This window comes from Oratosquilla oratoria, chromosome 3 (assembly GCF_046742065.1).
Source record: "Oratosquilla oratoria isolate Oo_2021 chromosome 3, ASM4674206v1, whole genome shotgun sequence".
Lineage (NCBI taxonomy): Eukaryota > Metazoa > Arthropoda > Malacostraca > Stomatopoda > Squillidae > Oratosquilla > Oratosquilla oratoria.
In genome coordinates, this window is record NC_134779.1 from 81279307 (window position 1) to 81295710 (window position 16404).

The 16404-nt window shown below is 41.9% G+C and overlaps 1 protein-coding gene across 2 annotated transcripts in view; it reads left to right on the plus strand.

The window, feature by feature from the left end:
• The window catches only part of Cpsf100 (cleavage and polyadenylation specificity factor subunit 2), a 156693-nt gene that overhangs the window by 119406 nt on the left and 20883 nt on the right, over window positions 1–16404 (plus strand). The gene's annotated exons all lie outside the window — the stretch shown is intronic.

The following is a 16404-nucleotide window of genomic DNA, read 5'->3' on the forward strand; positions in this document are numbered from 1 at the left end:
CCAGTGGATATAAGGGTGAACAATTTGAGCTATAGTAAACACTGATGTTTGATGCATAGTAAGTTTTATTAGTGTGTATGGATTTATTTCCTCATAAATGTGAAAGTTGCTCCGGATCTCTTTTACAAGCATGGTACAATGGACTCATAAAAAAAAAAAAAAAAAAAAAAAGTGGAGGGTGGAGGGGAATGGAATATACCGGAAATGGAATGGATGGGAGTGGTTTCTATGCCTTTTTCTTTTTGGCTACCCCCCGTGTAGGGGGAAAAAGCCTTTGGTATATGTATATATATATATATATATATATACATATATATATATTCATATATATATATATATATTATGGGACGAGAGCTATGCTCGTAGTGACCCATTTTCATATCTCTCCACATCCAGTTTATTCTTAAAATCGTGTATAGTTTTGGCACTCACTGTTTCTCCATTTAGTTTATTCCAGACATTGATCACTCTATGTGGGAAGCTATTCTTTTTCAGGTCTCTTCTGTAACTGTCCTTTAGCTTTTCGTATCCTCTTGTTTCTCTTCTGTTTCATTTTAACCCCTTCCATACGGTGCCGCATACGTGGGCGGCATGAGGAGCAAGTGGATATGCGAGGCTGCCATATCGGCGTCTTGATTATATTTATTGTAGTTGCCCCTGCGTAATGACATACTCTCTAAACTGTCTTCATCACATTTTCTATGGTTATCAAAATTCACGGGTGAAAGAGAGAACGATCGATATAAGCGGTGACTATATTTTATGATGGGAGTATTATTACGACACATCGTACGTCTGGCAGATAATGATGCCTGCGAGATTTTGGCCCGTACTGAAGAGGTTAATAAGTTGTCTCTATCAAGAATTTCCATCCCTTTCATAATTCTGTAAATGGTCAACAAATCACCTCTTTCTCTTCTCTGTTCCAGTGTTGATAGATGTAATTTCTCCAATCTTTGTTTGTATGTCAGATTTGAAAGTGTAGGTGCCATTTTTGTTGCTGCTCTTTGGATACTTTCTAATTTTCTTATGTTCTTTTTTGTGCTAGGTGCCCATAGTGTTGCAGCATATTCTAGTTTAGGTCTTATTAGTGTAACTACTATTTTTTTTTAACTATTTCTTCATCTATGTAGTTGAAGGCTACTTTCACTGATCTTGATGATGATATGGTTTAACATCACAAACTCCCCCCTACTGGAAGGCTAGGATGGCCCCCCTCACAGAGGGCTTTGTAATGTGGAATTTAATGAACCATGCCCTTGGTTCAACTTCGCCGGTGGCAGGATTCAAACTGCCACCCCCTTGACCTTCGCCACAAGTAACGATGCCCTAACCTGCTCAGCCAGCGAGCTTCCTCATTGATCTTAATAAGTTAAAAGTCTCTCCAAATAATTCATTGACATGATTATCGGGTGTCAAGTCACTTGAGATGATCACTCCCAGGTCCCTTTCTGAATTGACTTTTTTGACTTCCTTGTTTCCAATTTTATATTGACCCAATACTCTATTTTTGCTTTTTCCAAATTCCATTATGCTACATTTCTTAATGTTGAAGTTCATCTCACATCTCTGACTCCATTCCCATATTTTGTCTAGGTCTTCTTGTAGCAATCTGCAATCTTTTGTTCTTACTCTCTTCAGTAATTTGGCATTGTCAGCTAAGAAGCTCATGTAACAATTTACTCCCTCATCCATATCATTTATATATATGGCAAACATTAAAGGAGCCAATACAGAGCCTTGCGACGCCACTCTTCACATCTTCCCAGTTCGAATTTTTGTCTCTAAGTACCACTCTCATTTTTCTCCCAATTAAGAAATCCTTCATCCATTCCAGTAGCTTACCTTGTATTCCTCCTATTATTTCAATTTTTCTAATTAATTTTTTATGTGGTACTTTGTCAATGGGGGTGGTACTTTGTGGTACTTTGTGGATGGAGGGTGAGGTAGTATGTGTGAGCAAAATTTGACGCAGCCCGAAGGTATTTCTCCCCGTCCTCTCATTTTATGCAATGGGGGGACGGAGAGGGGGGGTCGCCGATTTAATGAAGCGGCCTTGCTGTGGATGTGCTGTGTCTTGCGACACTGCTTCTGACCCAGGGCATTGGACAAGGTGCAGGGATGACCCGTCATTCAGGAGGTGCTAAGATAAGAGGGAGGGTGGAGGGGAGTGGAGTGTATTCAGGGATGGAATGGGTGGGAATGATTTTATGCCTTTTTCTTTTTGGCTACCCCCCTTGTAAGGGGGAAAAAGCCTTGGTATATGTATGTATATATGTACTTTGTCAAATGCCTTCTGCAAGTCCAAGAAGGCACAATCTGCCCAGCCATCTCTTTCTTGTATTATCTCAATTAATCTCAGGTTAAAAGCATATTAAGTTTGTGGTACACAATCTTCCACTTCTAAAGCCAAATTGTTTAGGGTTTACTATTTTATTTTCTTCCAAGTGTTTGGTCCATTTGTTTATGATGACTTTTTTGCATATTTTTGCTACTGTGCTTGTAAGGGATGCCGATCTGAAGTTTGTAGGATCTTTATTTCTTCCATTATATATTGGTACTATGTTTGCCCTAATGTAGTATGTGTGTATGTGTGTATATATATATACCTTCGGATGTTTGGTATATTCCGTACATGGATGGTTTTAATGGCGAAGCCAACGCCAGCTTCACGTCTCTCTTCACTGCTGCGCCCACTCCAGAAAAAGGTGTAACCACCACCGGCTTCTGTCAGTTGGCCCTTGTCTGCAAAGCGTGTTTCACTGAGAGCAGCTATGTCAACATTGTAGCGAGCTAGTTCTCTGGCCACAAGAGCAGTTCTTCTCTCCGGTCTGTCTGCTTTGGTGTTGTCGAGCAGAGTTCTCACGTTCCAAGATGCAAAAGTGAACAACTTTAGTTTCTTTTTCTTGATGTTTCGACCGCTAGAAGGGATCCCCGCCAGCCGCGGTAAACTGGCCAGGGTTGGGGGGTGGCAGGCTATGTTTAGGGCACCTTTTCTAGCCCCGTCCTCATGCTAGGAGGCGAGCAGAGCGATCCTAAAGAGGGCTGCTCGGTCACTCAGGAGGCTGCCGGACTTCACTGCTGCCACTGTCCAGTGAGGAGCGACCACATGTCCTGAGCCGCCTGTGTGCAGGTTTGCGACTACAGCTCCCAGTGTATCCTCACCTACTGCTTCGTCGCTTCCCCATCGCCACAGGGCTTTTTTTTATTTTTTTTTTTTAAGCTTCATGTCATGACTTGCGCGAAACTTTGATTAAAGTGAAGGAGACTTGCGCAGGATCAGCCTCACTCTCTCGTCCTAAAACGCCAAGTCCAGTGGCAGGACAGAGTCAAGACGGCTGGGACGGATTAGGATGCAGGGGCTGCCGGAGGGAGACAAGTATGCCATCCAACCGCCTTCGGGGCTCCACTCCGGATTTTCTGTCGGGGTTTACTCCCCTATCCTTTGCCTAAAAAGGCAAACCCTGCAAGGCAGCAGGGGGATTTGAATTCAGAGTTACCTTCTCCTATCCTGAATGCTGGCTAAACTTATGGCCGGACAGGACACGGGCCGTACAACCGCTGAGGAGAACCAGGACCACCAGTAGGGACGTAGTCCTTAGCCAAAGGGCCCTTGCTGGGGGAAGGTGCTATCTCTCTCAACAGCTGCGGTTGCAGTTTAACGTCATGCCCAGGTATCAACGACCGACTGATGACAATGCAGATACTGCTCGGAAAAAAGGCCAAAGCAACCATTATCAGTGCCTATGCTCCGACTATAACGAACTCCGACGAGATCAAGGAGAAGTTCTATGAGGAACTGGACTCCCTCATCACATCAGTGAAGTCCGAAAAGCTTATCATCCTTGGTGATTTCAACGCTCGTGTTGGGGCCGATCACCACGCCTGGCACCGGATCCTCGGTAAACATGGCATCGGAAAATGCAATAGCAATGGGCACCTCCTTCTCAGAACATGTGCTGCTCATGACCTAGCCATCACAAACACCATGTTTCGCTTGCCGACCCGGAACAAGACAACCTGTATGCACCCACGCTCTAAGCATTGGCATCTTATTGACTATGTCATCGTGAGGGCAAAGGACATACGGGATGTGAGAGTGACCAAGGCCATGTGTGGCGCCGAATGCTGGACGGACCACCGCCTGATAATATCAAAGATGAACTTTCACATTCAGCCCAAGAGAAGACCACAAGGTCAGAAAATCATGAAGAAACTGAACGTCACAGCCCTCAAGAACACAGAGAAGGAACATTGCTTCCAGACACTCTTGCAAAACAAATTCTCCAATTTTCAGATCAACCAGTCCAGCATCGAGGATCAGTGGGCATCCTTCAGGGACACAGTTCACTCTGTTGCCCTCGAATCCTTAGGCCCCGCCACCAGAAATCATCAAGACTGGTTCGACGAAAATAAAGCAGCAATACAAAAGCTGCTTGAAGAGAAGTATCGCCTGCTCCGGGCCCACCAGAATGACCCCTCCTGTACTGCGAAGAAATCAGCGTTTACCAAAATACGCAGCAAAATGCAAACAGAGCTACGTCACATGCATGATTCCTGGCTCAGTGCCAAGGCCGATGAGATCCAAGGTTACGCCGACAGGCATGACACAAAAAGATTCTATGACGCTCTGAAAGCTGTCTATGGACCTCAGTCTTCTGTATCGTCCCCCCTCCTCAGTGCTGATGGCAGTACCTTGCTGATAGAAAAGAAGTTAATTCTGGAGAGATGGGCAGAACACTTTAACAACGTGCTCAACCGGCCAGCTCAAATCAACGATGAAGCCATTGCACGGCTCCCCCAGGTGCCTACAAACAACGACCTTGATGACCCTCCCTCAGAAGTCGAGGTACGCTAGGCCATCAAGCAAATGTCCACTGGTAAAGCCCCAGGCTCTGATGCCATACCTGCGGAAGTCTATAAGTCAGGCGAACCTGTCATTGTCAGCCAGCTCACCAGCCTGTACCAGTCCATGTGGAACAAGGAGCAACTCCCACAAGAGTTCAGAGATGCCACAATTGTCCACATCTACAAGCGTAAAGGAAATCGCCAATCCTGCGACAACCATCGAGGAATCTCCCTCCTATCCATAGCAGGTAAGATCCTGGCTCGAGTCCTTCTCAACCGCTTGTTGGAACACCTGGAGAACTCTTGTCTCCTCCCTGAAAGTCAATGCGGCTTCCGTGGAGGTCGAGGGACCATCGACATGATCTTTGCTGCCCGTCAACTCCAGGAGAAATGCATTGAGCAACGTCGCGACCTCTACACGACCTTTGTTGACTTAACCAAGGCCTTCGACACGGTCAGCCGAGCAGGACTCTGGGACATCATGGCAAAATTTGGCTGCCCCCGCAAGTTCATAGCAATTGTCCGTCAGTTTCACGATGGAATGACAGCCAGGGTTCTAGACGACGGCGAACCATCTGAAGCCTTCCCAGTTACCAACGGAGTCAAACAGGGCTGTGTCCTGGCCCCGACTTTGTTCAGCATGATGTTTTCAGCAATGCTGTCTGACGCCTTCAGAAACAGTGAATCCGGCATCAGTATCAGATACAGATATGACAGAAAACTGTTCAACCTAAGAAGGCTGCAAGCCATCACGAAAGTGAAGGAAACTGTTGTCAGAGACTTCCTGTTTGCCGACGACTGCGCACTTAATACCAGTGATGAGCAGGAGATGCAACAACATATGGACATGTTTTCCTCAGCCTGTGACAATTTCGGTCTTACCATCAGCACCAAGAAGACAGAGGTGATGTACCAGCCAGCACCAGGGAAACAGTACCAGGAGCCACAGATCCAGGTGAACGGACAGACTCTCCAGGCTGTTGACACCTTCACATACCTGGGCAGTACCCTCTCTCGTAATGCTACTATTGATGCGGAGATCAATAATAGAATCTCCAAAGCAAGCAGCGCCTTTGGGAGACTGAGGAAGAATGTCTGGGAGAGGCGTGGAATCAGTCTCGAGACAAAGCTGAAAGTCTATCGAGCAGTCGTCATCACCACCCTTCTTTATGGCTGCGAAACCTGGACAGCATACCGAAAGCATGAAAGGCAGATCAATCACTTCCATCTCGGATGCCTCCGCAACCTCCTACACATCCGCTGGCAGGACAAAGTCCCCGACACTGAGGTCTTGAAGAAAGCAGACATCCCTAGTGTCATCACCACCATGCGCAAGGCTCAGTTAAGGTGGACAGGACACGTCTCCCGAATGCCAGACAACCGCATCCCAAAACAGCTCCTCTATGGCGAACTTTCCCATGGCAAGCGAAAAGTAGGTGGACAGAAAAAGCGCTTTAAGGATGGTCTGAAAGTCACACTCAAAGAGTTCAGCATCAATACGGAAACCTGGGAGTCGCTCGCTGCCGATCGCCCCTCCTGGCGCAGCGCTGTAGCTGCAGGGGCCTGTACAGCGGAACAGCAGCGCCTCCATAAGGCCAAGCAGAAGCGCCAGGCAAGAAAGGCCAGGACATCCGACACAAACACCATGGCTCCTACCCACTTTTGCCCTACATGTGGGAGGGGCTTTCTCGCCCGGATAGGCCTGGCCAGCCACCTTCGGACGCATCCTTCCTAAAAAAAAAAAAAAAAAAAAAAAAGCAATATCATGGCCATCTTCGACTTCGAAGGGCGAACAACATATATATATATATAGATATATATATATATATACATATATAAACATATATATATATGTGTATATTTATATATATATATATATCTATATATATATATATGTATAATACATCAATACTTTGCCACAAATTGGAAGTCCCTCCCTAGATTTTTTTTTTTTTTTTTTTTTTTTCTTTTTGTATGCTTGGCATCGAGTCCAAGGTTGGCTGCCACCAGGGCATGCAGTGTTTCCAGGCTTGGTGCTGTTTGAGATTTGAAGGGAGGAGGATTACGTTTCTGGAGCTCCACACTTTGCCTTTGATTTTACGTAAATTCTTAGTGGTTTGGCGTCTGTGTTGCCAGCTGTGGGTAGTAGATGTGAAATCAAATGTAACAAGATTGCTGCCATAGTGGCCCTGTTTAAAGGGGGACGTTGCGCTTGAGAACGAACTTTGTCAATTACAATCGGAATTTTGCGAATTTTTAATATGTTATATATACATATACTGAGATGTTCACCACCAATTTTCATATCATTTGGTTGAAAAACAATGAAGTAATTAAAAATTTTTTTTTTTTGAAAAATCACAAATGTTCTATTTCCTCATTTATCCATTGACTCTACATGCTGAAAAAAATACCACAAATGCTCTGTAGCAATACCTAAATAATTGTCGTACATTTTTTGGAATTTCCTCTTAGTTTAGGAGAAAGATTTTTTTTTTTTTAATGTCCATTTTTTTTTACATAGAATACAATATATGGACTTCTATCACAAAAAATGAAAAACACCACAATGAATAAATTGCAAATTTATTCATCTCAAATGATCTAAACCCCATTAAAATCGGAGTAGGTAGAAAAAATGTAGAGAAAAGTGTAGTTTTGAAATATTGAGCTTTGAAGTTCAAAATACATTTCCCTGCACTTTTTATATTTTTCATTTAGATTTTTTTTCTCTGCACCAATCTTCATGCATTCTATGTCATTCACATGTTATTATAAAGTGTAGCTGGTACCTGGTCCTCCCTTTTACGAGGTATTAGCCGCTCAGAAGGCGAGGGTTTCAGGAGGCACCACCTCCCTCATTGTCGCTATGATCATCTCCACTAATAACTGAGGCAGAAGTACTCTTTCTCAATAATTTGATTTAGTTTCTTAGCTCTTTCATGAAATGCACATTTCTTCTTCGAATGTTTAGGCATTCTTGAAATGATTATAGCTTCAATTAAAAGTAAACAAAAGTTCTCCAAGGAGCGACAATTTGCTTTCTCTGCCTAGGCTACTCACAATAATTCTCTCAGTTTACTCACGTTTCTGACGTATTCGAGTGCAAAGTGCTTTCCCCACATGTAGGACAAGTTTCCAGCTAGTCTTTATTAGTGAATAACAAAATACATCGCATTTGTGCCATTTTTATTGCGATGAAATAACTTAGTCGAATATATGTGCAGCGAAGGTGTAGTGGGAAGGGGGGGTGTCAAAAAAATAGTCATAACTCCTTTATTTTTTTAGTATTTTGCAGAAATATTTTAGAACAGGGTTGACAAAGGCCACTAGATGGCAGGGAAATTGCTTTCAATTTTATATGTGTATATGCACGAACATAATACAACAAAGGGTCAAGAGTGGTGTAGGAAGTGGGGGGGTCAGAAATTTAGTCATAACTCCTTTATTTTTTAGTATTTCGCAGAAATATTACAGAATGGGGTTACTAAAGGCCAATAGATCATGGGAAAATTGCTTTCGATTTTTTTTTTTTTATCTTTTAAGATATATACAAGAACATGATACACCAGTGGTTGAGGGTGGAGTAGGAAGCAGGGGGGGATCAGAAAACTAGTCATAACTCCTTTATTTTTTTATATTTTGCTGAAATATTTCAGGACTGGCTTGCCAAAGGCCACTAGATGACAGGGAATTTTTTTTCGAATATTTCAATTTTTTAAAAATATTAATCGGAAATTCACTGCGATGGCCCCCTTAAGGTAGGGCATTCTGTGAAGGAAATCTCTGAAAATACAGGAGTTACAGTGGATTCAGTGCAACGCTGGTTGTTACGTTTCAAGGATGGTAGGGGGGGGTTACTATCTACCCCATGTCAGTGCTGTGGCAGACCCAGGAAACTCGCACCACTCACTTTAAATGTTATTAAGCGTGAGATAGACAAATCTCGTAAATGCGCTAAACAAATTCAGTAGGAAAACCCTTGGTTATTAGGTGGTGTGTCTCTTTGCACAGTGCAACACTGCTCCCCCCACCATCCTTGAAATGTAACAACCAGTGTTGCACAGAATGCAGTGTAATTCCTGTATTTTTAGAGATTTCCTTCACAGAATACCCTGCCTTAAACAGGGCCACTATAGGAGCAATCTTGTCACATTTGATTTCCCGTCCATTACCCATAGCCAACAACACAGATGCCAAACCACTGAGAATTTACAAAGAATTGAAGGCAAAGCATGGAGTTCCAGAAATGTAATCCTCCCCATCAAATCTCAAACAGCACTGAGCCTGGAAACATTGCATGCCCTGATGGCAGCCAACCTTGGTTTTGCTGCCAAACATATGAAAAAATATCTGGCTTGCTTGGGATATTGACGGCGAGGGATTTTCAAATAATGATAATATATATAGATAAATAAATAAAAGGCCTAAATTGACCAATCCTACAATTCAAAATGCCTGCATTATTTTGTCACAACCCCAGCAATAACAGTTGCCAGATACTGAGCCAGAAAAAAATGCCAATTATTATTGAACTAATCCTTTAGAAAACCTAAAAAAAATGTCATCAAATAATTTCACCAATTGAATTATTTGGATGGTTTTTAATTATTTTAGTGGTAATTGATATATTATTTCATGTTTAAATAATTGTTTTTTGTTTTTGTTTTCTATGGTGATTGGTGTTGGTTGCACATATTTTGATATGGATAAACTTTACTAATTACTGTGTTCATATGAATGTGATTGTCCTTATTGATTACTGTGAATATACAGTCTTGGTTTTTGATAATAGTTTCTAATGTGAATATTTTGTTACTAACATAAAGCAAAGGCATAAGAGGATCTGGTAGGAATTTTCCAACCAGTACTCTATGGTTTGGGTCTTTTAATGGGTGTGGGTGTGGTACAAATAAAAATAAAAGGGAAGAAATTGGCAGTATGTTTGTGAGAAGAAAGATGGATGTTTTGGCATTGAATGAAACTAAGTTGAAAAGGAGGGGTGAGTTTGAGTTAGGGAGTATAGTTAGGAGGATGTCAGGAATGAAGAGAGGATGAGGGAGAGAAATGTTGACTATATTAGTAAGTGAAGAGATAGGTAAACATGTGGTGGAGTGGAAGGAGGTTTCTTCAAGGTTAATGTGAAGGTGAAACTGGGAAGGGAGATGTGGGTTTTTGTAAGTGCATATGTGCTTGGTAGTGAGAAGAACATAGAGGAAAGGGAGGCTTTTTGGATAGATTTAAATGAGTGCATAGAGGGATTAGGGAGAAATGTCAATGTAATGGTATTGAAAGATCTCAATGCTAGTGTAGGAAATAAACCAATAGATGGAATGGTTGAGAAGTGTGGAGTGCCAGGAAAAATTGTAGTGGAGAATTTATGGTGGAGGTATGTCTAGATAGTTGATTATAGCTAACACAGTGTTTAGGAAGAAAGTCAAGTATAAGTACACATGGGAGAGAGTGGTGGATAGAAGGGTGGTAGATAGGGCTTTATGGACTATATAGTGATAACCAGGAGAAGAGTAGGAAGAGTTAAGGATGTACATGTTCTAAGGGGAGAGAGTGGGATAATATCAGATAATTTTTTGGTGGAAGGTAAGTTAAGTTGAGAGTGGAAGAGAGATGGAGAAAGAGGAAAAGGACAGAAGGTAGAGAGGTGCTTAGTGTAAACTGCTTAAATGAGAAAGAAAAGGAGTACAAGAATAAACTGTGAGAAGAGTGGGAGGGAATGAAGGATAGAGTAGAACTAGGAGTGGAGGAGGAATGGGGGATAGTTCAAGGAAGGAGTCACAAGGTGTGTAAAGATGGTGTGTGGAACAAGGAGGACAGGAGGAAATAGAAGGATGGGTAGTGAGTGGTGGGATGATCAAACAAAGAAGGTTGTAGAAGAGAAGAAATGAGCATTCACAGATTGGTTACAGAATAGAATGAGAGAATCAAATGAGAAATACAAAAAAAAAAAAAAAATAGAAGAGAAGTAAAGTGTAAGATAAAGGAGGCAAAAAGAGTAAATGTGAAATGGGGTAAGAGTATGACAAAAATACTTGAAAGTAATAATATAATGTTTTGGAAGGAAATTAAGAGAGGATGGGGAGGCAAATCAAGAAGAGAAGAAAAGGTGAAAGGTGCTGATGGAGAGATGATAATGGAAGAGACAGCAGTAAGAGAAAGATGGGCAGAGTAGTTTAGGGAGCTATTAAATATGAAGGAGAGGGAAGGAATAGTTGCAGTTGCTAAAAAATGGTAGTGATGAATGAGGTAAAGGGAAGAGAAATAAGAAAAGATGAGTTGAAAGCAGTTATTAGAATAATGAAAGCAGGTAAGGCACCTAGGTTTAACCCGCAAAGTGTTTAGTACGTATATATACGTTCGGGAGGGAAAGTGTTTAGTACGTATATATACGGATCATCTTTTCTTTTACTTCACGGCACCTAAACTTGTAGAAATGGTTCAAGATGTCTTTTCTATTCCTAAATATGATTTTGAAAGCTCACTCTGATTTTTATTGTATTGCTGTGGTCTATTTCATTGAATGTATCCATGACCACGAGTGATTTATTGAAGAAATAGGTATTTTTATAGAAATATATCAGTGGTGTCATGATTACTTATCAATATACTCAAAATCCTGTTTAGTAGATCAGCTATTTTTATATTATTCCAACTTGAATAGCAATTTCAAGGTATTTTGTGTTCATGCGTAGAGTCATCGTCGGTTGTGTTGGCACCCCTGCGGCGTGATAAGCCGGCCATGCATGCTATCCAGACGCACTGTCACATCTTCCCTGCTCGCACGTGTTATCCTGCACCATGCCCCGGGGCTTGACATCGGCGGAAATAGAGAGTGTTCTTTATGACGATAATGTCACAGTTACAGGATTTTTTTCCCCCATGGCCGTTTATAAATAGGTAAACTTGAAAGTTTAGAGGTACAGGAATTTCCCCCCTATGGCCGTTTATAATAAGGAAACCTGAAAGTTTACAGGCACAGGATTTTTTTCCCCTATGGCCATGGGATGCGTATTTGCGTGTTCAACAGTTTACAAAGGATTACAAAGGCGGAGCATGCCGACAGGAGACCTTTTGGTCCATTACTAGGTCGGATGTGGGAAATATATATATATATATATATATATATATATATATATATATATATGTATCTGAATAAAAAAAAAAAAACTGGTCGGCAGTTGTAGGTACATTAGCCAATACACTTTTCCCTATGTAAGCATCAATTGCCACATTATCTGTGCTGTGTTTCATTCACATGTGCGTTCATATTCACTCATTCATTTCTGCCTCGGAACCTGAGTCCTTAGTTTCCCAGCCGTACGGATTTTCATGGGATATGCTACAGTCCAGAGGTAATACACAATTATCTCTTAGATATACTTGTAAAATTGGGATGTTATGTGAACTGTACAGTAGCAGAGCAATACCAAATTGGTCGGCAGCAAATGCAAAGACACGGAAGCTACATAATAAATGGGAAAATGTGTGGGGTACCACACCCCACACAGCAGGCAGGCGAGAGCGGGCGGGCTGTGGTATGCAGGAGTACCAACATAAAAAACATCAAATTGGTATAATGGCTTATTTGAGCAGCTGTGTACAATTTTGTTGTTGTTGGTGTTAGAAAACATGTTATGCTTGTGCAATGAAGGGATAATATTGTGCTACTTATATACACATACAGAAAATATAGTCTGTACGAGCGCGATAAATTTGGTACTATGATATGACTATAGAAAGGCTAGACAAACAATCCTAAGATATATTTTACAAGAAACTCAAACTAAACAATATATAGTCACGGAAGAAGCATTCAAAGTGTGTCGGAAATAATAAATAAGAAGCGGAGATTGCATAGTACTATTCCACATGTTTCGTCTTACGCAGCACCACTCTAGTATTGCAGCCAGGCGTGAAAGAAATCACAGGAAATGACAGCCTACAGGAAACACTCAGATATCGCATTTATATTGTTGAAATCAGCTATTTTTTTCCAATTTTATTAGACAATAATATTATTTGGCCAAAATCCAACCCCACGTGACCTGTTTCACTCCTATAAAGCAACACTGTACGGGTTAATGGGTGTCATGCAGTGTCTAAAAAATGTGGGGTACAGTGATGGAGTGGCTGGTGAGGTTGTTTAATGTTTGTCTAAAAGAGGGTAGAGTGTTGGAGGATAGGAGGAGTGCCTGTATAGTTCTGGTTTACAAGGAAAAAGGGGACAAGTGTGAGTGTAGTAGTTTCAGAGGGATCAATGTGTTGAGTGTAGTTGGGAAAGCTCATGGGAAGGTTTTGATTGAGAAGATTAGGAGAGGAACAGTGTGAGTAATTAGTGAGGAAGAATGTGGGTTTAGGAAAGGTAGGGGCTACATGGATCAGATTTTTGTGGTAAGACAGATATGTGAAAAGCTTTAGGAAAAGGTAAGGATGTTTTTTGGACCTATATGGATTTGGAAAAAGCTTATGACAGGGTAGACAGGAAGGCACTGTTGGAGGTATTGCATATATATGGTATAGGAAGAAAGCTGTTAAGAGCAGTCAAGAGTTCTTACAAGAGTAGTAGATCCTGTGTTAGAATTAGAAATGGGGAGAGTGAGTGGTTTGAGGTAAAGGTAGGACTTTGCCAGGGATGTGTCATGTTGCCATGACTGTTCAATTTGTACATGGATGGGGTGATGCAAGGGTAATGGGCTGGGGATTGGAGATAGTTAAAGAAAATGAAAATAAGATAGAAGATAAGTCAATTGTTTTGCTGATGACACTACATTTGTAGCAGGATCAAAGGAGAGATTAAGGAAGTTAGTGATGGAGTTTGGGAAGGCATGCGAAAGAAGGAAGTTGGAGATAAATGTGGGTAAAAGGTGGTGATCTGTACCAGGGGGGAGGATGGCAGCAGATTGGAAGTGAGCATTAAGGGAAAAATGCTGGAGGAAGTGGATATTATTAGATACTTTGGGCAAAATGTGGTAGGAAAGGGAGTGGAGGTGGAGGTAGAATGTAGATTGAGAGAAGTAAGTAAATGCCTTGGTGGATTAAAAAGTGTAGTGAGAAATTGATATTTGGTAATGGATGCTAAGAGGAAATTGTATGAAGGAGTGATTGTGCCAACAGCTCTGTATGGGGCAGAAACATGGAATATAAGAGAGAAAGAATAATGTGTTTGAGATGAAATGCCTGAGAATTATGGGGTTACTAGGTTGGATAGAGTGAGAAACAAGGAGGTGAGGAGGAGAGTGGCTGTGGAAAAGGAGTTGTTGTTGTTGTCGTTCCCTAGACTGTCTGTCCGAGCAGTCCCGTCTCCCCAAGGAAGGCCACAGCCGAAACTGGGTTTTCCCACAAATCCTTTATAGAGTGTATGTTGTGTTGTTTGCGTGCATGATTGTGTATAATGCAGTCTTCCATTATGTGTTGTATGGTATGGGGTGAAGTGTTACATCCTGGGCAGCTGTTCACAACACGGTCGTCCAGCCTCTTCTGGTAGCTTAGAAGTGCTGGGTGGTGACCGCATCGCAGTCTGGCCAAGTGGACTCTGTCCTTTCGTGGGAGAGAGGATTCAGAAGGGTGGATATCAGGGGGTCTGGCATGCAGCAGTGTGTTGTCTTTCAGTGTGTTAATGGAGCGGTGAGTGATATGATTATGAATATGTTTCCGGAGGCTGGTATTTGGTGGTTGTGGAGGAAGAGAAGAGAGTATCTGTGCGTAATAAAGGTCTTTGGGTGTAGTTTTAATGTTTCTTGGTGTGTGTGGGTGTTCTGCTATGTAGTGTAGCGGGTGTGATGTGTTTGTGGTGGCTGCAGCAAGTGTTTGTGTGCCTCTCATGTTGAGGTGGTCCTTGACTTTGAGGACTTTTGTTTGATGGTGTAAATGGTCTGTAGGTGTTGTATTTGTGCAGCCTGTAATTGTTTTTAGGGCTTTGTTTTGTATGATTTGAAGGGTGTTGTGGTGTGTCTCACTGAGATTAGGAGCCCATGCAGGACTCGCATAATTCATCACTGAGCGTATGCATTGTTTGTATATTGTTATATTAGTTTCTTTGTTTTGTCCAAATGTTGTTCCAGTGATTAAGTGCGTTAATTCTAGGTGTGCATTTGTTTTTTATGTTTGTGAGGTGTTGTTTGAAAGACATGGATGTATCGTATGTCACACCAAGAATTTTCGGTGTGTTTGTGTGTGGTATTAGAGTGTTGTTGATGTAGAGATGAGGTATGTATTTGTGTTCTTTTGTCCAGTTGGTGAGAAGTGTTGCTGTAGATTTGGTTGGAGCTATTTTGAGTCTGTGAACCATGTGTTGAGTGTGTCAAGGTAAGGCTGGATTATTTCTGCAGCTTTGTCTGTGTTACGATGTGTGCATGTGATTGTTATGTCATCTGCGTAGGAAGAGATTTGTATTTCTGAGGTGTCTGGTGTGGGTAAGTCATGCATGTATAGATTAAATAATGTGGGGGATAGAACTGAGCCCTGTGGTACTCCGTTCTTAATGTTTCTGATGTGCGATGATTGGCCATTATATGACACATGAGCATTCCTGCCTGCCAGATAATTGGCCAGCCATCTTTTGGTGTTATTGTGCATGTCTGTGTTATATATTTTATTTGTTAGGTTGTGGCGGGGGATAGCATCAAAAGCTTTACTAATGTCCAATGTTATAAGAAGTGTTCTGTGGTGGGGCCTATCTGAATTGATGCCATCTAAAATTCTTTGTGTGAGGTTTGTCAGAAGAGTGTTTGTGGAGTGTAGTGGCCTAAAACCGTGTTGTGAGTCAGCAAGGGGAATATATGGTGTGACAAGTTTAAGTATTAGGCGTTCAATGACTTTAGAGGGGGTGCAGAGAGGTGTGATTGGGCGGTGCGATGTTGGGATTGTTGGGTCTTTGTTCGGTTTTGGAATGGTGATTATTTTACCATGCTTCCAGATGTCGGGTATAGTGTTGTGTGAATAGCTGTAGTTTGCAATGTTTGTGAGTGCGTGTATACCTTGTGGTCCAATGTGTTTTAGGTGGATGTTGCTTATGTTATCAGGGCCACAGGCAGATGAGTGCTTGAGATTATGCATTATGAGTTTTGTCTGACTGTCTATGAAGGGTGTATAGTCTGAGTCTGTGGGGAAGTCTTTCTTACGTCGAATGGTGCGTCGGTCGTCAGGGTGAGATGTAAGATGGCTCGTCTGTGCAAAATGACGTATGAGTGCATTTGCTTGTTGTCTGTTTGAGGGTAGATTATCTGTTGTTGTGATTATTGCTGCGTGAGAGCGTGTAGTGTTAGTGTTGGATAGTGTGATGCTGTTGAGTGTTTTGTACAATTTGCTGGTGTTTGTTTTGTGATCAAGTGTATTGATAAAGTTTTGCCAATTTTGTGTTTTTTGTTCATGTATTTTATTGGCAATCACAGTGTTTAGTGTTTGTATTTGGTCTGCTATGTTTTGAGGGATAGGTGTGGGGGTATCGTGTTTAAGTGTGTCACGTTGTCTGATGAGGCCTTGGATTTCTGGTGTGAAGTTGGGGTTGTGTGATTTTCTGTTGCCTCTAGGGATGTATCTCTT